The 22,785-nt window shown below is 49.4% G+C and overlaps 1 protein-coding gene across 2 annotated transcripts in view; it reads left to right on the forward strand.

Moving 5' to 3' along the window:
- Positions 1–22,785, forward strand: part of LOC140722753 (uncharacterized) — a 499,534-nt gene that overhangs the window by 156,530 nt on the left and 320,219 nt on the right. The window lies entirely within an intron of this gene.

Raw genomic sequence — 22,785 nt, forward strand, 5'->3', positions numbered from 1 at the left:
CATTTTACAGTGTTTATAAATCTCATTCCAGGTTCCCATCCCAACGTGGGAGAGGGGGAGGTGAACAGGAGCGTCTGCTTCATCAACAATAAAAAACCCTGTGAGAAGAAACAAGAGATCAGGGTGAAAAACTGCTCCGGTTACTTTGTGTATCGGCTGGAGCCTACAACTGGGAATGATGCTGTGTACTGTGCAGGTGGGTCACGTTCCCCAGTGACACTGGAGTATGGGGGGGGGCGGTAGGGTGAGGGAAAGTGTGAAAGTCTAATGTATCTGATTCTACCACCCCTGGTGGGGAATTTCAGTTACTCACAACTCTCTGTGTGAGGAACCTGTCTCCGAATCAGTTTTAATATCACTGAGTTATGTTATGGAACATGTTAACTTTACGGCAGCAGTACATTGCAATACATGATAAATAGATATGGGGAAAACAAACTGAGTTACATCAAGCATAGATATGACTATTAAATAGTTAAGTAAATAAGAAGTGCAAATGAACAGAAATTAGAAAAGTAGTGAGGTTGTGTTCATGGGTTCAGTGCCCATTTAGGAATCGGATGGCAGAGGGGAAGAGCTGTTCCTGAATCACTAGGTGTGTGCCTTCAAGCTTCTGTACCTCCTACCTGAAGGTAACAGTGTGAAGAGAGCTTGTCCTGGGTGGTGGGGATCCTTAATGATGGATGTCACCTTCCTAAGGCATCCCTCCTTGAAGATTTCTCAGATGCATGGAGACTAGTTACCCTTGATGGTAAATTTTGCAAGTTGTTGCAACTTATTTCAATCTTGTCCAATCGCACCGTCCCCACAGACCAGATGGTGATGCAGCCAGTCAGAATGCTCCACTTGCGGGGGGAGAGGGGGGGACGCCACTGAGCAGTTTCTATTAAAGTCAGGCAAGCCATCCTCGGAGAGTGAAAACAGAATTCTCCTCAGATGCTGGGTTAAAAGCTAAGGAGGAAATGGAAAGAGTTCATGAAGGGAACACTTGACCGTCTTCACAGAGAAATGGACGAAAGGTTCACTCGTTTGCACAACACTGACGCCAAGTTTGGGTTCCTTCTCAATGTCGAGGGATTGTGTTACGGCGCCAACAGTAACGACCTAAAGAAGTGTGAAAATTTGGGTGAATTGTACAGCTCTGATGTTGATGGACAGCAGCTATATGAAGACATTTTGGGTTGCAGAATGTTGCTATCAAGGTGGGTCAACATGAAAATGCCACGATCTGAAGAGCTTCCTGAATTTATGTTCAGTATGGAAATGAGAGTGTCTACCCCAATCTCATTGGCTCATCGGGCCGGTTACGGTGCTGAATCTGTAAATAATTGATGGCCCAGTCCATCACGGATAAAGCCCTCCCCACCATTGAGCATATCGACATGGAGCGTTGTCAGCATTCATCATCAGGAACCTCCACCACCCAGGACATGCTCTCTTCATGTTGTTACCATCAGGAAGAAGGTACAGGAGCCTCAGGACCCACACCACCAGGTTCAGGGACAGTTATTACCCCTCAGACATCAGGCTGTTGAACCAGAGAGGTAATCTTCACTCAACACTCACCCCATTCCTAAACTGTTTACACAACCTGCAGACTCACTTTCAAGGACCCTCACCTCATGTTCCCGATATTTATTATTATATTTATATAATATATTTTTCACTTTTATATTTGCACAGTTTGTTGTCTTTTCCACAATGTTTGTCCACATGGGTGTAATAGGACAGCACGGACTTTTTGGGCCGAAAGGACTCGTTACCCTGCTGTACTTTTCAATAAAGTAATAGGTATTTTTAATGAATTTAAAAGAAATTTAAGTTTTGCTCTGCACTGTTGCTGTAAAATGAAAAATTTCCAGTGATGTTAAATGGTGATCATTATTCTGATTCTGGGGATATATATGAATGTGTAGAAGATTACGAGGGGTACAGATAGTGTCAACTCAGAGTCAAAGTAAGATTTATTATCAAAGTACTTATTTGTCACCATATGCTACCCTGAGATCCATTTTATTACAATGATTCACAGGAAAATAAAGAAATACAACAGAATTTATAAAAAAAAAACTAGATAGATAGATAGAAACTTTATTCATCCCCATGGGGAAATTCAACTTTTTTCCAATGTCCCATACACTTGTTGTAGCAAAACTAATTACATACAATACTTAACTCAGTAAAAAATATGATATGCATCTAAATCACTATCTCAAAAAGCAGTAATAATAGCTTTTTAAAAAGTTCTTAAGTCCTGGCGGTAGAATTGTAAAGCCTAATGGCATTGGGGAGTATTGACCTCTTCATCCTGTCTGAGGAGCATTGCATCGATAGTAACCTGTCGCTGAAACTGCTTCTCTGTCTCTGGATGGTGCTATGTAGAGGATGTTCAGAGTTATCCATAATTGACCGTAGCCTACTCAGCGCCCTTCGCTCAGCTACCGATGTTAAACTCTCCAGTACAGAGCAAAGACTGACAAACAACCAACGTGCAAAAGAGGGCAAATTGTACAAATAAAATATTAAATAATACTGAGCTGATGAGTTGTAGATTCCTTGAAAGTGAGTCTGTAGGTTGTGGAATCAGTTCAGAGTTGATGTGAGTGAAGTTATCCACGCCGGTCAGGAGTCTGATGGTTGTGGGTGATAAATGTTCCTGAAGCTGGTGGTGTGGGACCTCCTGCTGGAAATATTACCACTGATCAGGGTGAATATAACTAGAGGACATCGTTTATGGTCAGTGGTCAGAGATTCAGGATCAGAATCAGGTTTATTATCACTAACGTCTCTTGTGAAATTTGTTGTTTTATTGGCAGCAGTACAGTGGGAGACATAAAAAATATTCCTGTACGTTCCAATATATTCCACTTTATTCCAAAATAAATATATAGTGCAAAAAGAGGAATAGTGAGGTTGTGTTCATGAGTTCATGGATCGTTCAGAAATCTGCTGTTGGAGGGGAAGAAATGTTCCTAAAACGTTGAGTTAGTGTCTTCAGGCTCCTGTTCAGTCTTCAGGCTCCTACCCCTGATGGTAGCAATGAGAGGAGGGTGTGTCCTGGATGGTGAGAATCCTTAACGATAGATGCCACTGTCTTGGGGCATCGTCTTTCAGAGCCGATTCCTGCAGGGAGACTGGACATCAGAGGACACTTAGTGGGTCCTGATATGGGAGAGGTTGCTGGTGGATTGAATCAGAATCAGGTTTATCATCACTGGCATGTGTCGTGAAATTTGTTAGCTTAGCAGCAGCAGTTCAATGCAATGCATAATGTAGAAGAAAAATAAAAATAAATAATAATAAATAAATTTACAGTATATGTATATTGAATAGATTAAAATCATGCAAAAACAGAAATAATTGTATATTAAAAAAAGTTAGGTAGTGTTCATGGGTTCAATGTCCATTTAGGAATCGGATGACAGAGGGGAAGAAGCTGTTCCTGAATCGCTGAGTGTGTGCCTTCAGGCTTCCGTACCTCCTACCTGATGGTAACAGTGAGAAATGGGCTTGTCCTGGGTGCTGGAGGTTCTTAATAATAGACGCTGCCTTTCTGAGACACCGCTCCTTGAAGATGTCCTGGGTACTTTGTAGTCTAGTACCCAAGATGGAGCTGACCAAATTTACCACCCTCTGCAGTATCTTCCAGTCTTGTGCAGTGGCCCTCCCCCCCATACCAGACAGTGATGCAGCCTGTCCGAATGCTCTCCATGGTACATCTATAGAAGTTTCTGAGTGTTTTTGTTGACATATCAATTCTCTTGAAACTCCTGATGAAGTATAGTCGCTGTCTTGCCTTCTTTATAACTGCATCAATATGTTGGGACCAGGTTAGGTCCTCAGGGATCTTGACAACTAAGAACTTGAAACTGCTCACTCTCCCCACTTCTGATCCCTCTATGAGGATTGGTATGTGTTCCTTCGTCTTACCCTTCCCGAACTCCACAATCGGCTCTTTCATCTGACTGACATTGAGTGCCATGTTGTTGCTGCGATACCACTCCACTAGTCGGCATGTCTCACTCCTGTACACCCTCTCGTTTCCCTCTGGGATTCCACCAACAATGGTTGTAGCTTTAGAGTACTCTAGATGTTAGTGATCTGAGTGAGTGAGTGAGTGAGAGCTGGCTCCGGGCATCAAGGGGCACCAGGAGGGTCAGGGTATTAGATCTCGTGTCCATCGGGGTCTCTCAGTCTCTCACTGTGTGATGTTGAACTTCTCAAAGACCAATCCAGCTGTTGGATGTGCGTCGTAACGGGCTGTCGATGAGTGTTCAGTTATTCCTTCCCTCCTGTCTGCGTGAAATTTCTGCTCTGTCCAAGATTACTCACAGTCGGTGTGCATTGTTGTGGTGAAGAATGAGCCTGTTTGTCTGAGGTGGTCCATGGGGCTGGGTAAGACAATGATAGAAACCCAGGGATGTAGTGAGAGAGAGATTTGCTGGGAAAGTGTTTGTCAACCTGATCTGATTTGGAATTGGAGGGGGTGTGTGTTTACTGACTGACGACCGGCAGCAGGGTTACCCATGAGGTTCATGGGGCAAAGATCACAGAATACGGCTGTACCTCTGGAGCGTTGGTGAATGAGGGAACCCCCTCCAATTCGCCTACCGGCACAACCAATCAGCAATTGACACAACAGCCACAGCTCTACACACCGTCCTTACACATCTGGAGAAGAAAGATGCTTCTGTGAGAATGCTGTTCTTGGACTACAGTTCAGCATTCAACACCATAATTCCATCCAGGCTCAACAAGAAGCTCGGAGACCTCAGCCTTCACCCTGCCTTGTGTAGCTGGATCCTGTCAGGTTGCCGGCAGGTGGTAAGAGTGGGCTCCCTCACCTCTGTCCCTCTGACCCTCAAAACAGGTGCTCCTCAGGGCTGTGTCCTTTACTCTCTGCATACCCATGACTGTGTCACCATCTACAACTCCAATCTGCTAATTAAATTTGCTGATGACACTGCACTGAATGGCCTTATCACAAATAATAATGAGGCAGCCTAAAGAGAGGAAGTCATCACCCTGACACAGTGGTGTCAAGAAAACAACCTCTCCCTCAATGTTGTAAAAACGAGGGAGCTGTTTGTGGATTACAGGAGGAATGGAGACCAGCTAACCCCATTTGACATCAATGGATCTGGGGTTCAGAGGGTGAACAGCTTTAAATTCCTTGGCATAAACATCGAAGATCTCACATGGCCTGTACATAGCGGCTGTGTAGTGAAAAAGGCACAACAGCGCCTCTTTCACCCCAGACGGTTGAAGAAGTTTGGTATGGGCCCCCAAATCCTAAGAACTTTCTGCAGGGGCACAATTGAGAGCATCCTGACTGGCTGCATCACTGCCTGGTATGGGAACTGTACTTCCCTCAATCGCAGGACTCTGCAGAGAGTGGTGCGGACAGCCCAGTACATCTGTAGATGTGAACTTCCCACTATTCAGGACATTTACAGTGACAGGTGTGTAAAAGGGGCCCGAAGGATCATTGGAGACCTGAGTCACCCCAACCACAAACTGTTCCAGATACAACCATCCAGGAAACGGTACCACAGCATAAAAGCCAGGACCAACAGGCTCCGGGACAGCTTCTTCCACCAGGCCATCAGACTGATTAATTTACACTATTTTAACTGTCTTGTTGTACATACTATTTACTACTACTATTTATCACAAATTACTATAAATTGCACATTGCACATTTAGACGGAGACGTAACATAAAGATTTGTACTCCTCATGTATGTGAAGATTGCAAGAAATAAAGTCAATTCAGTTTCATTCAAATCACTGAGGGTGGTGCGAGTGTGGAACAAGCTGCTGACTGATGTGGTGGATGTGGGTTTGATTTCAACATCAAAGAGAAGTTTGGATGAATACATGGATGGGAGGGGAATGGATGGCTCTGTTCTGGGTGCAGATTGATGGGACGATGCCGAATATTGGTTCAGCATGGACTAGATGGGCCAAAAGGCCTGTTTCTATGCTGTAGTGCTCTATGACAACTCTATGAATGAGCAGGTAGTGGTGGCTGGGAGGGGGTGTGAGGGGAAGAGGAGGGAACAGGGTTGGGGGGTTACTGAAGGAAGACTAGAGGGTGGGGATGGGCGAGAGGTCTGTGGTGTGTAATGAAGAGAGAGCATGGGAGGGGAAGATGAGTGGAATCAGATTCAGAATTAGGTTTAATATCACCGGGACATATTGTGAAATTTGTAGTTTTATGACATGTAAAACATTGAGGTAGTGTTCATGGGTTCCTTGTCAATTCAGAGTTTCTGAAACGCGAGTGTGTGTCTCTAGTCTCCAGTTACTCCTCCCTGATGGTAACACTGAGAAGAGGGCGTGTCCTGGGTGATGGGGTCCGTAATGATGGATGCTGCCTTTTTTAAACATCGCCTATTGAAGGTGCCCTGGATGCTGGGGATGCTCGAGCCCATGATGGAAATGGCTGAGTTTACAACTTTCTGCAGCTTTTTCCGATCCTGTGCAGTGACCCCTCCGTCTCAGACAGTGAGGAACTAGTTAGAATGCTTCCACCTGTGATCCCTCCATGAGGTCTGGTGTGTGTTCCCTCGACTTACCCTTCCCGAGGTCCACAATCACTTCTTTGGTCTTACTGATGTTGAGTTCATGGTTGTTGCTGCAACACCACTCCACCAGCTGATACGTCTTGCTCCTGTACGGCTCATCACCACACAGCTCGCTGTGTCTATCCTCACTGTCGTGGGTCTAGGGGAATAGAGCAGTGGGCTGACCACCTATCACTGAGGTGAGCCAGTGTTGGTCGTCAGTGAAGAGGAGATGTAATTTCCGATCCACACAGACTGGTCACCCAGTGAGGCAATCGAGGATCAGTTGCAGATGGAGGTACAGACACCCAGATTTCAGAGCTTTTGATTAGAACTGTGGGTTTGATTGTGTTGACTACAGCTCAGCATTCAATAAACAGAGGTAGTAATTACTGTTACCCAGGTTATCCATGGCTGAGTGGAGAGACGGTGAGATTGAATCTGTTGATGACCTGTTGTGGCGATTGGCAAATTGCAGTGGTCCAGGTCCTTGCTGAGGCAGGAGTTGATTGTGGCCATGAGTAATTATGTGGACAGAAGAAGACGGGAAAACACTCAGGAGAGACGTAAGGAGAGAGTGGTGGATGCTGGAGTGGGAGGAATGGGGCAAGTGAAGGGAGAGTGATGACTGTGTGAGGTGTTATGTACCCCTAGGGTTAATATTTTCTGTCCACTATCACTTTAAAATGTCGGGAGAATGAGACTGGCTTTTGGATACTTTTTGAGCTGTTACAGAGAGAGAAGGACGAAGCCTGCCTTGAGATGGTGTTTAAACGAACTCTAAAGCTTGTTTTGAATATACGAGGACACTGACTGCTTGCGAGTTCTTACAGAGAGAGAGAGCAACGAGCAGCTCGTGGGTCTCCATGGTGACTGGGAGTGGTGTTATTTGATGGACAGCTGGTGTTCAGCATGGTGAAATAAATAGAGGGTCCGCTGATAGACCTACAGACACATGGTTTTGGACACTGGATGAGCCTTATTGTGCCCACAGAAAGGTGGGTTTTTGGAGGATTGATCGAGAGAATCAGTCAGTGGCTCTCGCAGTGGGAAAAGGTGTGACGGGCGGGAAGTTATCAGTGTGTCCGACCCTTGCATGGGTTGATAACTTTACCACAGAAGACAGTCTCCTTTTTGTGGTCACATTCGGTGACTTTAAAGGAAGAGAAGAGGGGAGAGGAAGGTTTGAAAGAGAAGAAACCTAGTGACAAAGAGGTCACTGTTTGGACTCTCCTCTGTAGCCGGTAAGGGTGAGTTTGAGTTCCATTTGAATACGAAGGTGTGACTGTCACGTAGTTAATCCACAGGAGTGGGTTCTCTGGTGAGGGGGGAAACCTTTGTGATTACCACTTGTGTGTTTACCCTTGTCTGGGTGTGGTAGTTCACTGAAGAAAGGCACCCCTGTGGCAAATCACTGTAGGAGTTATTTCGTATGTGGTGGAACTGGATAAGTGGCTATCACAGTTGTGTGTTTGAGGTAATGTTGTGGAATCTACCTGAGTGTGATAATCCTGGCCTGGGTTGGTAGTTTTACCACTTGAAGACGGTACCTCAGTGATAAGCGACTGTTGGTGATAATCCATACGTGGATTCTGGTTGAGTATCCTGTGGCCACCACTTTGGGATGACCCGTAGCTGAATTTGGGTGTGGTACCACTTGTGTTGAAAGGAGATACGCTGAAGATCACTGTCGGGTTGAGCGTCAAGCCTCATATAAACAAGAAAGCCTGCTAAATATACGCCATCACAACGGTGTCCCAGTGACTCTGCTCGGAGTTCAGGGCTTTCTTCTTCCTTCTTCTTGACTGAGAGTAGTGACCGGTCACAGACATTCACGAGGGAGCGTTGATGAGAAAGCCCCTTTTCAAATTGTTGTCCCAGTGGCTACCCATTTCAATTTAACTCCCCATTCCCATTCCCACGTGTCTGTCCAAGGACTCCTGCACTCACCTGATGAGGCCAGAATCAGGATGGAGGGGTAACACCTCACATTCCTTCTGGGTAGCCTCCATCCTGACGACATGAACATTGATTTCTGTAATTTCCAGTAATTTCTACCCCTTACCAGTTCTCTCTATTTCCATCCCCGCTCTGGCTCCCCACTTGGTCCTTCTCTTCTCCTCACCTGTCCATCATCTCCCTCTGGTCCCCACTCCTCCAATCCTCCACCCTTGTCTCTCAAAACCTTCTCCTTACATCCCCCTCACTCAGTATTCACTCTGTCTGCATCACTCTCATCAGTCCCCCCCTTCCCTCCCTCCAGTTGGAGTGTCACACTCACTGATCTCTCTGCCCAACTGTCCTTACACAGTCATCACTCTCTATTCACTCACCTCATTCCTCCCACTCCAGCATCCAACCTCTATCTCCAGCCCTCTCTCCTGTGTGTTTTCACCCATTTCCTTCTGTCCACGTGCTGAATTATTCAAATGTCACTCCAGTTGTTTCTACGTCTCATCAGTCACCGTGCAACTCCTCACAGTCAATCCTCCCTTCCTCTCTGTGACCATCCTCCCCTCTCATAAACATCATCCTCCCCTCCCTCCTGTGCCTCGCTCAGTCACTCCACCCCTCTCTGTTCATTCCTCCCACCCCACTCTCTCCAACCCCAAACAGAGCCTCATCCCTCATGTCTCACCAAACCCAACCCAACAGACAGGAAAGAGCAACCACTGACTCCATCATTTACACCCCTACCCACAATGCACTGTACATCCAGAAGGTGAACTGGTCCATGGGAGGTTCAACCTCACAGAGTGACAGAGACTGAATGAACACAGATGATCGTGTAAACCAGCACTTCAGTCTCCAGACAGTGTTCGATGGTGAAGATGGTGTCTAGGGAGTGTTGTACAAAAGATGGTCAAGATGGTGCCTGGGGAGTGTTGTACAATAGATGGTCAAGATGGTGTCTGGGGAGTGTTGTACAATAGATGGACAAGATGGTGTCTGGAGAGTGTTGTACAATAGATGGACAAGATGGTGTCTGGGGAGTGTTGTACAATAGATGGTCAAGATGGTGTCTGGGGAGTGTTGTACAATAGATGGACAAGATGGTGTCTGGAGAGTGTTGTACAATAGATGGACAAGATGGTGTCTGGGGAGTGTTGTACAATAGATGGTCAAGATGGTGTCTGGAGAGTGTTGTACAATAGATGGACAAGATGGTGTCTGGAGAGTGTTGTACAATAGATGGACAAGATGGTGTCTGGGGAGTGTTGTACAATAGATGGACAAGATGGTGTCTGGGGAGTGTTGTACAATAGATGGTCAAGATGGTGTCTGGGGAGTGTTGTACAATAGATGGACAAGATGGTGTCTGGAGAGTGTTGTACAATAGATGGACAAGATGGTGTCATGGGAGTGTTGTACAATAGATGGTCAAGATGGTGTCTGGGGAGTGTTGTACAGTAGATGGTCAAGATGGTGTCTGGGAAGTGTTGTACAATAGACGGTCAAGATGGTGGCTGGGGTGTGTTGTACAATCGATGGTCAATATGGTGTCTGGGAATTGTTGTACAATAGACGGTCAAGATGGTGTCTGGGGAGTGTTGTACAATAGATGGACAAGATGGTGTCTGGAGAGTGTTGTACAATAGATGGACAAGATGGTGTCTGGGGAGTGTTGTACAATAGATGGACAAGATGGTGTCTGGAGAGTGTTGTACAATAGATGGACAAGATGGTGTCTGGGGAGTGTTGTACAATAGATGGTCAAGATGGTGTCTGGGGAGTGTTGTACAATAGATGGACAAGATGGTGTCTGGAGAGTGTTGTACAATAGATGGTCAAGATGGTGTCTGGGGTGTGTTGTACAATAGATGGTCAAGATGGTGTCTGGGGAGTGTTGTACAATAGATGGACAAGATGGTGTCTGGAGTGTGTTGTACAATAGATGGACAAGATGGTGTCATGGGAGTGTTGTACAATAGATGGTCAAGATGGTGTCTGGGGAGTGTTGTACAGTAGATGGTCAAGATGGTGTTTGGGAAGTGTTGTACAATAGACGGTCAAGATGGTGTCTGGGGTGTGTTGTACAATCGATGGTCAAGATGGTGTCTGGGAAGTGTTGTACAATAGACGGTCAAGATGGTGTCTGGGAAGTGTTGTACAATAGACTGTCAAGATGGTGTCTGGGGTGTGTTGTACAATCGATGGTCAATATGGTGTCTGGGAATTGTTGTACAGTAGACTGTCAAGATGATGTCTGGGAAGTGTTGTACAATTGATGGTCAAGATGGTGTCTGGGGAGTGTTGTACAATAGATGGTCAAGATGGTGTCTGGGGAGTGTTGTACAATTGATGGTCAAGATGGTGCCCGGCTGAGCTCTCCATCAAGATCGTGCCTCAGGTTTAGTTGTTTTTATAAGTTTGTAGGGATGGTTTTGGGGACAGAGTGGGAAGTTAGTCATCAGGTTACAGTTTAAGGAGAGGGATGTGGAGGATTTTGAGGTTAGGGCTCCACTCCATTTTCGAAGGGACATCAGGAGACCAGGGCTTTTGAAGATGTCCTCATTGGTGGGGCAGCCAGTGACCATGATGGAGCTGGTTGAGTTTACAATCTTGAGTTTACAAGCTATTTTCAATCTTGTGCTTTGGCATCTCCATATCAGACGGTGATGCAACCAGTTACAATGCTCTCAATAGAAATCTGCTTTATCTTCAGTTATAATTTATTATTATAAACTGATTATTATTAGATCATTAAAACACATTATTAGAATATTAGAATTACTATGGCAAGAAGTACAGACAGACATTGTTTACCCTTCTTGCTGCCTCAGTAAAGCAGCCAGCGTAATCAAATACCCCACCCCGGACATTCTCTCATCTCCCCCTCCCATCGGGCAGTAGATACAAAAGTCTGAAAGCACGTACCACCAGGCTCAAGGACAGCTTCTACCCCCACTGTCATCAGACTCTTGAACAGACATCTTGTACGATAAGAGGATCTGTCCTGGGACCAGTATGTAAGTGTCATTACAAAGAAGGCATGGCAGCTCCTCTACTTTCTGAGAAGTTTGCACAGATTCAGTCTGTCACCTAAAGCTTTGACCAACTTCTATAGATGTGTGGTGGAGAGTATTTCTGACTGGTTGCATGACAGCCTAATATGGAAACAACAATTACCAAGATCAGAAAAGTAGTGAATACAGCCCAGTCTATCACAGGAAAAACCCTCCCCACCATTAAACACATCTACAAGCAGCATCCATCATCAAGGACCCCACCATCCAGTCCATGCTCTCTTCTCACTGCTGCCATCGGGAAGGAGGTACAGGAACCTTTGCTCCCACACTACCCCTCAAACCATCAGGCTCCTGAACCAGTGTGGATAATGTCAATATTTATCTGTGTTTCTTAAATACCCCATATATATCTGAATCTACCACCACCCCTGGCAGGACGTCCATGCACCCACCACTCTCTGTGTTTAAAAAAAAAAGAAAAAAACTTAGCTTTCAAAATTATGGCCCCTGGTATTAGCCACATCCATCCTGGGAAATAAATAGTTGGCTGTCCATTCGATCCATTCCTCTTCCCATCCTTTACACCTTTATCAAGTCCCCTCTCATCCTCCTTCACTCCAGTGATAAAAGCCTGAGCACACTCTCGAAAGCTTCCACATCCTTCCCATAATGAGGTGAGCAGAACCACCCAACCCAGTCTGCCCTGACACACATGGGGAGCAGGGAAACATTGTAAAGGCCACGGTGGGGAGGAAGGGAATGGGGAAGAGTGAAGGCGAGTGGAGGGGTAGGAGGGGAAAGACTGGGGTGGAGGGAAGACCATGGGAAGAGGAAGGAGAGTAGGGAGGGGGGCATCAGGAGAGGGAAAAGTGGGGAGAGACCTCAGGTGGGTGATAGGATAATTATCTGGGATGGGCGGCGAAGTGAGGTGGTTGGAGATTGGGGGGAAGGATTCTGCGAGGATGTCTTGGAAAAGGGAGTTGGGGGAGTTTCTGGAAGTTTCCCTCTAAGCCACACACTGTTCTGACTTGGAAATACATTGCTGTTCCTTCAGTGTCACTGGGTCAAAACCCTGGAACTCCCAAACATCATTGTGGGTGTCCCCACACATCAAGGACTGCAGTAGTTCAAGAAGTCACCTTCTCCTGGGATCCCCTAGTGGCTCAGCCACTGAAACTCTTGTCCCTTTTGATGTAAAAAATGACAAAATTATTAGGGGATGCTGCGGGTGGAAGTGCAGATGGGGGTTGTGATTGGCAGAGAAAGAGGATGGGGAACGTGAGCTGTACATTAACACTGAACATCATTCTGTCCCTCAGTCACAGACTCCACACTCGGTGATCCGTGTGTAACCCACACCATCCTGAATCAATCCTGGAGGAGCACGAATTGTTCCAATACTGAGTGTACTGGTGGACAATGGATGGGTGATGGAAATCTTGCTGTGGGATGGTACAGATTTAACAGGTAAAGTGAGGAGATAATCACTGAGAAACTGGACACAGAAGGGGAATGTAAACAGGGGAACAAGGGATGTGTGAATGGGAAATGCAGGGAGACCGGGATCATCAGTGACTACACTGAGATGGGGAGTAAGTACAGGGAGAGGGGAGATCACACATTCTTGGGGTAGAGACAATGGGGAGGTACAACAGAGAGGGGATTCCCAGGATTGGGGGGTTATTGACCAGAGACAGGGTATGGACAGAGTGAGTGTAATTTCCCATGTCTCTCCGAGTGAATAAACTCCCTCAGATCAGAGGCTGACTCTCTGGTTGTTGTTTCAGTTCCGGAGGATGGAAAATTCCCGAGATGGTCATTCCACAGGATCACTGCTCCGGGCTGTACCCAGGCTGGTTAAATGGTAAGGCCAGAGTTAACATCAGTGGGGTTTGGTTATGTTTGGGGAGTGTCACAATAACAACATCAATCTCTTCAGAGGGCCCTAGCATGGACACAGAACCCCATCTCCCTGAGAGGTCTCCCCACAGTCACTCAGCCCGCTCTACGGTCCTGTATCGTCATGGAGTCCGGTGGAGGAGTGACAACTTCCTGGAGTTGGGTTACAGAACTGATCTGCCCACTGACCCCATTCTGGATACGACCCGGATGAGTTTCAATGAACCAAGACTCATTTCAGTGGTGGGACAATCTCCAGGGAGTTAGGGGAGTCTGCAGGCATCATCGTTCACCAATTAGAGGGATGAATTAATGGTTGCCATGGTAAATTAGTGGTTACTGAGTCACTATTATAGCTCGGGGTGTCAGAGTTCAGAGTTCAATTCCAGTGTCATCTGTAAGGAGTCTCTGTCCATCCTCCCCATGGAATGCATGGGTTTTCCCCGGGTTCTCCGGTTTCCTTCCACTGTCCAAAGACGTACTGGGTGGGTTCATTGGTCACTGTAAATTGTCCCATGATGACAATCAGCTTTTTTGGGATTGTTGAGGGTTGCAGAGGGAGTGTGGCTCAAAGGGTCAGAAGGCCCTACTCCGTGTTTTATTGCCAAATAGATTAATAAAACAGATTTAAACTTTTGTTGAATGTCGAGAAACAGGAATAATCCTGGAGAGTACACTGTGGATCGAGCTTTCTGAGCAAGTGGTGGATGCCATTTCAATTTCAATGTTTAGGTGAAGTTTGGTTGGTACATGGATGGGAGAGATGGACGGCTGTGGTCCGGGTGCAGGTTGATGGGACAAAGCAGTTTAAATGGTTCAGCATGGACTGGATGGGCCGAAGGGCCTGTTTCTGTGCTGTAGCTTTCTGTGACTCTCTGACCAGTCAGTCTCACGTCAGTGGTAGGGAAGGCAGTGGAGAGGATTCTTATGGATGGGACTTCTGAGCATTGGAAAGACCGTGGGTGAATGAGGGATGGTCACAAATGACACCCCCACAAATCAAAAAACCTCTCAACCTCCACTTTACATTTATAAATGACGTGACCTCCGCAGCCGTTTGTGACAGTCTCAAATGACACCCTTGTACTCGCGCGCAAAGCACTACGAAAGGAACACAGGGAGGCAGAGAGAGCTGAACTCGGAATGACTTTACTGATTCAAACTCACACGCTTTAATCTCCCCTCCCATGGGTCTCTGTGACCAGCGGAGCAGATGAGATATCAGACCGTCCCCGGAAGGTCTGCCCCGATCGGGCGGTCTGCCTGTCTGCGGCTCCCGATGGCGGTTCGAGTCCCGTGTGTGCGGACCACCACACCCTCACACCCCCCCACCCCAACAGAAATGTCCATCGGGGGAGTGGGGCCCCCAGTCTGCGTGGTTTGCCTGGGTGGCCTGCCCCACTGGCGCGGAGCGGGTCCCCTCACTGGTTGCTCAATGTCCAAGTGCGCCGGTTTGAGTCGATCCACTGTAAAAGTCTCTTCCCGGCCACACACCTCCACGACACACGTGGATCCGTTGTGCCGGATCACCCTGAAGGGTCCCTCGTACGGCCGCTGTAGAGGTGTCCTGTGCATGCCCCTGCGAATAATAACATACTCACAGTCTCGGAGGTCTTTAGGGGTGAAGGATGGTGTGGGACCATGCCTGGAGGTCGGGACCGGTGCTCGGGTCCCTACCTTGTCCCGCAGCCTCGTGAGCACCGCTGATGGAGTTCCGTCCGAACCTCGGGCCTCTGGTACGAACATGCCCGGGTGTCACCATAGACCAATACCTCCGAGGAGGTGCCCAGGTCCTCCTTGGGGGCTGTACGGTTGCCCAGTAGGACCCAGGGAAGCCTGTCTGTCCAGTTGGGGCCCCTGAGGTGCGCCATCAGTGCCGACTTGAGATGCCGGTGGAATCGCTCTACCAAACCGTTGGACTGGGGATGGTACACTGTGGTGTGATGCAGCTGGGTGCCCAGGAACTGTGCCAGTGCTGTCCACAAACCAGACGTGAACTGTGCCCCTCTGTCGGAGGTGATGTCCGTTGGCGATCCAGTTTGCAATGAGCGTCCTGACGCAGGACTCAGTGGACGTGTCTGCGAGCGGTACGGCTTCCGGCCATCTGATGAACCTGTCTACCATGGTAAAGATATACCTGGCACCCCGGGAGACTGGCAGGGGGCTGACGATGTCCACGTGGATGTGTTGGAACCTCCATTGCGTCGGCTGGAACTGCTGGAGGGGAGCCTTCACGTGCCGCTGGACTTTGGCGGTCTGGCAGTGTACGCAGGTCCTGGCCCAGTGTCCGACCTGTTTGTGCAAACCGTGTCAGATAAATCTGTCTGCTACCAGCTTGATGGACACCCGGATGGACGGGTGGGCCGGGTCGTGTCGAACACCCGGTGTCTCCATGCTGCTGGTACCACGGGTCGGGGTTTGCCGGTAGACACGTCACACAGGTGCCGATCCACTGCCGGACCAATGGAGACGTCCTCCAACTGAAGCCCCGAAATGGTGGTGCGCTAAACCGGGATCTCGGTGTCCGACCGTTGTGCTTCCGTCAATGCTGCGCAGTCTATTCCTGAGGACGATCTGCCTACTGAGTGGAGGCAGGGGCGAGATAGTGTGTCGGCGACGACTTTGTTCTTCCCTGCGATGTGGCGGACGTCCGTGGTGAATTCTGAAATAAAGGACAGGTGTCTCTGCTGCCGAGCCGACCATGGGTCCGATACCTTGGCCAGTGCGAAGGTGAGGGGCTTGTGATCCGTATACACGGTGAACTCCCTTCCCTCGAGGAAATGCCGGACAGCCAGGTGGAGCGCTAGCAACTCTCTGTCGAAGGCGCTGTACTTCACCTCTGGTGGCCGTAGGAGCCGGCTGAAGAAAGCGAGTGGTCACCACTGGTCCTCGACGAGATGGTCCAGGACTCCGCCAACTGCCGTGTGGGAAGCGTCGACTGTGAGTGCCGTGGGTACATCAACTTTCGGGTGCAATAGGACGGCCACCTTTGCCAGCGTCTCCTTGATCTGCTCAATCGCCTCTGTGGACTCCACGTCGCATGCCACTTCTTTGGCCTTGCCGGCCATCAGGCTGAACCAGGGTCTCATGATGTGGGCCACCGCCGGCACGAACCGATGATAGAAGTTGACCATTCCTATGAACTCCTGCAGGCCCTTGACCGTGCTGGGCTTGGGGAACTGACGGATGGCCTGCACCTTGTCCCGTAGGGGAACTGCGCCATGTCGGTTGACTCTGTGGCCCAAGAATTCAATCTCCGTCAGCCTGAACTGGCACTTCGCCAGATTGATTGTCAGTCCGTGGTCGCTCAGGCGTTGGCATAGCTGGCGCAAATATCCCATGTGCTCTTGGTGCAAACTGCTGGCCACCAGGATATCATCCAAGAAAATGAAAACGAAATCCAGGCAGCGTCCCACCGAGTCCATGAGCCTTTGGAAAGTTTGGGCTGCATTCTTGAGACCGAAAGGCATCCTCAGGAATTCGAACGAGCTGAACGGGGTGATGAGGGCTGTCTTGGGCACGTCGTCGGGGTGCACTGGGATCTGATGGTATCCCCTGACCAGGTGGATTTTCGAGAAGATGGTCGCTCCATGTAGGTTCGCCGTGAAGTCCTGGAAGTGGGGTATCGGGTATCTGTCAGCGGTTGTGGCATCGTTGAGCCTTCTGTAGTCTCCAGAGGGCCTCCATCCTCGGCCAAGAGGCAGTTAGCTCGTAGGAAATCTGCCCCTAGTAGTGGCTGTGACACCGCTGCCAACATTAAAGTCCAAGTGAAACGGCTAGACCTGAAATGCAGTGTGATAGTTCGCAGGCCGTACGTCCGAATACTGGTGAGTTCGGGGCCTGGGACCGCGTTACGAGTGTCTGTGTTCGTGGGGGGGAGTACGCTGACTTCAGCCCCGGTCTCTACCAGGAAGCGCCGCCCGAGTGTTGGTCCCAGAGGTACAGGAGGCTGTCTTAGTGGCCAGACGTCGTAGCCATTAGCGACGGCTGACCCCGGCGTTTCCTGGAAAAGCACATGGTGGACGGCAGCGGCGCGCGCCTGAGCCCCATCTTTGGTGATAGAAACACCATTGTTCAGAACTTTCGTTGTTTCCCCCCGTGGGTCTCGGCAGCTTCGGTTGCGGGGCCTGGGATTGGGGTGTGTGATCGTGGTTAGGCCAATGGAGGCTGCTTCACGTTGCTTGCTCTGCCAAAGGACGTCTGCTTTAGCCGTGACACTGTGTGGGTCGCTGAGATCCTCACTCACGAGGGGGAGGCGAATGTCCTCTGGCATTTGCTCGAGGAACAACTGTTCAAATAAAAGGCACGGCTTATGGCCGTCCATGAGCGCCAGCGTATCGTTCATGAGCTCGGACGGCGTGCGGTCACCCAGGCCATCCGTGTGTAGGAGCCGCGCGGCCCGTTCGCAGCGGGACAGTCCGAAGGTACGGATCAGGAGCGCTTTAAACTTAGTGTACCTGGTCTCTGTTGGTGGCTGGCGTAGGAAGTCGATGATCCGGCCTGCCGTCTCCTGGTCGAGCACGCTGATCACGTAGTAATACCGCGTGGAGTCCTCCGTAATGTCTCTGGTATTGAACTGGGCCTCAGCCTGCTCGAACCAAACGTGGGGTTGAGTGGCCCAGAAACTCGGGAGTTGCTCAAACTCATGGCTGGCTGCGGAGTCGCCGGTTCCAGATGCCGTCTGGAACGTCGGGGTCACCAATGTAGTCGCACGCAAAGTGCTACGAAAGGAACACACGGAGGCAGAGAGAGCTGAACTCAGAATGACTTTACTGATTCAAACTCGCGCTTAAATCCCCCTCCCATGGGTCCCTGCGACCAGCGGGGCAGACGTGACGTCAGACGGTCCCCGGAAGGTCTGCCCCGATCGGGCAGTCTGCCTGCCTGCGGCTCCCGATGGCGGTTCGAGTCCCGTGTGTGCGGACCACCACACCCTCACACATCAAAAAACCTCAACCTCCACTTTACATTTATAAATGACGTGACCTCCACAGCCGTTTGTGGCAATGAAATCCTCAGATTCACCACCTTCTGGCTAAAGAAATTCTCCCTTATCTCTGTTCTAAAGGGAGATACTTGTGTTCTGAGGCTGTGTCCTCTGGTCCCAGACTCCCCCTCTATAGGAAACATCCTCTCCATGTCCACTCTATCCAGGCCTTTCAATATTCGATAGGTTTCAGAGAGATCCCCCAGATGTTTGACAAGGTCCCTCATGGGAGGCTCATTCAGAAGATGAAGGTGCTGCTGTGGGGAGGGTGGGGTGGAGAGGGAGAGGGCAGCAGCTTAGTGCTGACTGAGGCCGGACCGGACCGTGGGTTGTGAACCACTGATTTACAGTGGGTCCTGATTCACATTCCCCGCTGTACTGTGGGACCGGGTACATTTTACAGTGTTTATAAATCTCATTCCAGGTCCCCATCCCAACGTGGGAGAGGGGGAGGTGACCAGGACCGTCTGCTTCACTGAGCGTGAAAACACCTGTTACTGGAGACAGGAGATCAGGGTGAAAAACTGCTCCGGTTACTTTGTGTATCGGCTGTGGCCGACACCCAGGAATAACTCTGTGTACTGTACAGGTAGGTCACCGTTCACAGTGACACAGCAGTGTGGTAGTTGTGGGGAAATTCTGGGACGTCCTGAGTCACCAACACACACCACGGGCTGAGTTTTCCAGTCGGCTGCCCTGCCCGTGGTCTGTGATCACCTTTCCCGTATCCCCCTTCACACCGGGCGGGGTCAGAATGAAACTGCCCAGTCTGACCTGTGACAGAGATCATAGGACACAGAACAGTACAGCACAGCACAGGCCCTTCGGCCCACAATGCTGTGTCAGCTGCCGGGAGAGAGTCTACCCATCCCCTAGAGTGAGGGAGGGTGAGGCTGACAGGAAATGGAGGGAGCAGTGGTGAGAGTGAGGGAGGGGGGGAGTGACATACCAAGTGGAGAGGGAGATGGAGGGAGACCGAGGGGAGGGGGAGGCAGGGAGAAGCCGGGGGAAAAGGGAGACAGGAAGTGGCTGAGGGGATGGGGAGACAGGATAGAGGCCGGGTGGAGGAGGTGATGAGGAGAGGCTGACAGGTGGGGAGTTAGTTGCCAAGTGGAGGGGGAGTTAGGGGAGAGGCTGAGGGAATGGGCGCCGAGTGGAGGGGGAGGTAGGGGAGAGGCCGAGGAGATGGGTGTCCAGGGAGAGGCCGAGGTGAGGGTGAGACGGTGATACGCTGAGGGCAGGGGGAGACAGACGCTGAAAGGGAAGGGCCGAGGGTCGAGGGAGACTCTTGGCAGTAGGGAGGATCAGAGGGAGCTTGGTGTACGAGTCCATAGGACACTCAAAGCTGCTATGTGGTTGAATCTGTGGTTAAGAAGGCATACAGAGCATTGGCCTTTATCAGTCCTGTTACTCAGTTTAAGAACCGCGAGGTAATGTTGCAGCTATATAGGACGCCGGTCAGACCCACTTGGAGTACTGTGCTCAGTTCTGGTCTCCTCACTGCGAGAAGGATGTGGAAGCCATAGAAAGGGTGCAGAGGAGATTTACAAGGATGTTGCCTGGATTGGGGAGCATGTCTTATGAGAATAGGTTGAGTGAACTCAGCCTTTTCTCCTTGGAGCTGTGGAGGATGAGAGGTGACCTGATAGAGGTGTACAAGGTGATGAGAGGCATTGATCGTGTGGATAGCACCTGACTGACCGGGTCATGGAGCTGGAGTTGGATGTAATTAGGGTCATCCGGGAAACTGAAGATATTACAGATGAGATATTTGAAGAGGTGGTCATACCCGTCAGCAGATGGGTGACCAACAGGAGAGATGAGGGGATTAGGAAGTCATTGCAGGGTTCCCCTGTGGCCATTCCCGCTTCCAGCAATACCCCTATCTATCCCCTCACCTCATCACAAGACATTTTACAATGCCCAATTAAACTGCCAACTTTGGAATGTGGGAGGAAACCGGATCACCCGGAGGAAACCCACGTGGTCACGGGGAGAACGTATAAACTCCTCACAGGCAGTGGTGGGAATTGAACCCAGGTCGCTGGTAATGTAAAGAGTTGTGTTAACCACTCTGCTACCTTGCTGTCCCCTGGGTATTAGCCACTTCCTGGGGTAAAGTTTCTGGTTGTTCACCCGATCTATACCTCTTACCATCTTGTCCAGCTCTATTAAGTCACCTCTCATCCTCCTTCAGTCCAAAGAGAAAAGCCCAAGCTCACTCGGTCGAGTTTCATAAGATATCAATCCAGGCAGCATCCTGATAAATCTCCTCTGCACACTCTCTGAAACTTCCACATCCTTCCTTCACTGATGTGACCAGAACCACCAAACCCTGATCTGCCCTGGCACACAAGGGGAGCAAGGGAAGATTGTAAAGGTGGAGGGTGGAAGGGAATGGAGAAGAGTGAAGGGGAATGGAGGGATAGGAAGAGAAAGACTGGGGTGGAGGGAAGTGGGAAAGGGGAGAGAAGGTGACAACAGGATGGGCAGCCGAGGGAGACTGGAAATGGGGGTGGAAGAAAGATCTAGTGTGTGGGATAACGAGAGGGGACTGGAAGGAGCCATAGTTGGAGAGTCAGGCATTTTCTGCAAGTTTCTGTCTAAGCCACACACTACCGTGCCTTGGAAATACATTGCTGCTCCTTCAGTGTCACTGGGTCAAAACCCTGGAACTCCGGATCATCATTGTGGGTGTCCCCACACATCAAGGATTGCAACAGGCCAAGGACAGGCCACCACCACCACCTTCTCAAGGGAACCTCTGGAGGGGCAGTTATACACTGGCTCAGACTCTGAAACACACGTCCCTTCGAGGAATAAAAATAAATATTGTTGCCCAGGGGTTGCTGAGGGTGGAAGTGCAGATGGGGGGTTGTGGTTGGCAGAGAAAGAGGATGGGGAACGTGAGCTGTATGTTAACACTGAACATCGTTCTGACCCTCAGTCACAGACTCCGCACTCGGTGATCCGTGTGTAACCCACACCGTCTTGGATCAGCCCTGGAGGAGCACAAATTGTTCCAACACTGAGTGTACTGGTGGACAATTGATGGATGATGGAAATCTTGATGTGGGATGGTACAGATTTAACAGGTAAAGTGAGGAGATAATCACTGAGAAACTAGACACAGATGGGAATGTAAACAGGGGAACAAGGGATGTGTGAATGGAAAATGCAGGGAGACCGGGATCATCAGTGACTACACTGAGATGTGGAGTAAATACAGGGAGAGGGGAGATCCCACATCCTCGGGTTAGAGACAAGGGGGAGGTACAACAGAGAGGAAATTCCCAGGATTGGGGGGTTATTGACCAGAGACTGGGTACAGACAGGGTGAGTGTAATTTCTCATGTCTCTCTGAGTGAATAAACTCCCTCAGATCAGTGACTGATTCTCTGATTGTTGTTTCAGTTCCAGAGGATGGAAGATTCCGGAGACGGTCGTTCCACAGGGTCGCTGCTCCGGGAAGAACCCAGGCTGGTTAAACGGTAGGGTCAGAGTTTACATCAGTGGGGCTCGGTTATTTTTGCGGAGCGTCACAATAACAACCCGGATCTCTTCAGAGGATCCCAGCATAGACACAGAACCCCATCTCCCTGGAGTTGGGTTACAGAACTGGTCTGCCAATGACCCCATTCTGGATATGGATATGGAGTTTCAACGGCCCCAGACTCATTTCAGTGGTAGGGCAATCTGCAGGGACTTGGGGGAGTCTGCAAACATCATCCGTCACCAATTAGTGGGATAAATTAATGGTTGCCATAGTGACGTAGCAGTCAGCGCGGCGCTGTTACAGCTCGGGGTGTCGGAGTTCAGAGTTCAATTCCAGTGTCATCTGTAAGGAGTCTCTGTCCGTCCTCCCCATGGAATGCATGAGTTTTCCCCGGGTTCTCCCCACAGAGATTGTCCCCTGATGAGAATCGGGTTAATTGGGGTTGTCGGGGGTTGTGGTGTCATGGGTCAAAGGGTCAGAAAGGCCGACTCCACCCTTTATCTCTAAATAAATCCACAATTTAATTTACAACATTCCGTTCAATTGTGGAGAAAGTGTTTGGAAATATGAATAATCCTGGAATATACAAACCAGTCAGTCTCAGGTCATTGGTGGGGAAGCTGGTGGAGAGGATTTATGATCATTTGGAAGATTGAGGGTGAATTGGGACAGTGAACCTTTCTTTGTGCGGAGCAAATTGTGACTTAGTAATTTGTCGAGTTTTCCAGGTGTTGAAAGATTATTGATGAAGGTAGAGCTGTGGATGTTGTCCTCAAGGACTTTAGAGCATAAGTTTATCAGACAGAGGAGCAGCATTCGTCTATTTGGCCTTTGAGTCTGCAACACCATTCCATCATGGCTGATT

Source organism: Hemitrygon akajei, unplaced genomic scaffold (genome assembly GCF_048418815.1).
Source record: "Hemitrygon akajei unplaced genomic scaffold, sHemAka1.3 Scf000088, whole genome shotgun sequence".
Lineage (NCBI taxonomy): Eukaryota > Metazoa > Chordata > Chondrichthyes > Myliobatiformes > Dasyatidae > Hemitrygon > Hemitrygon akajei.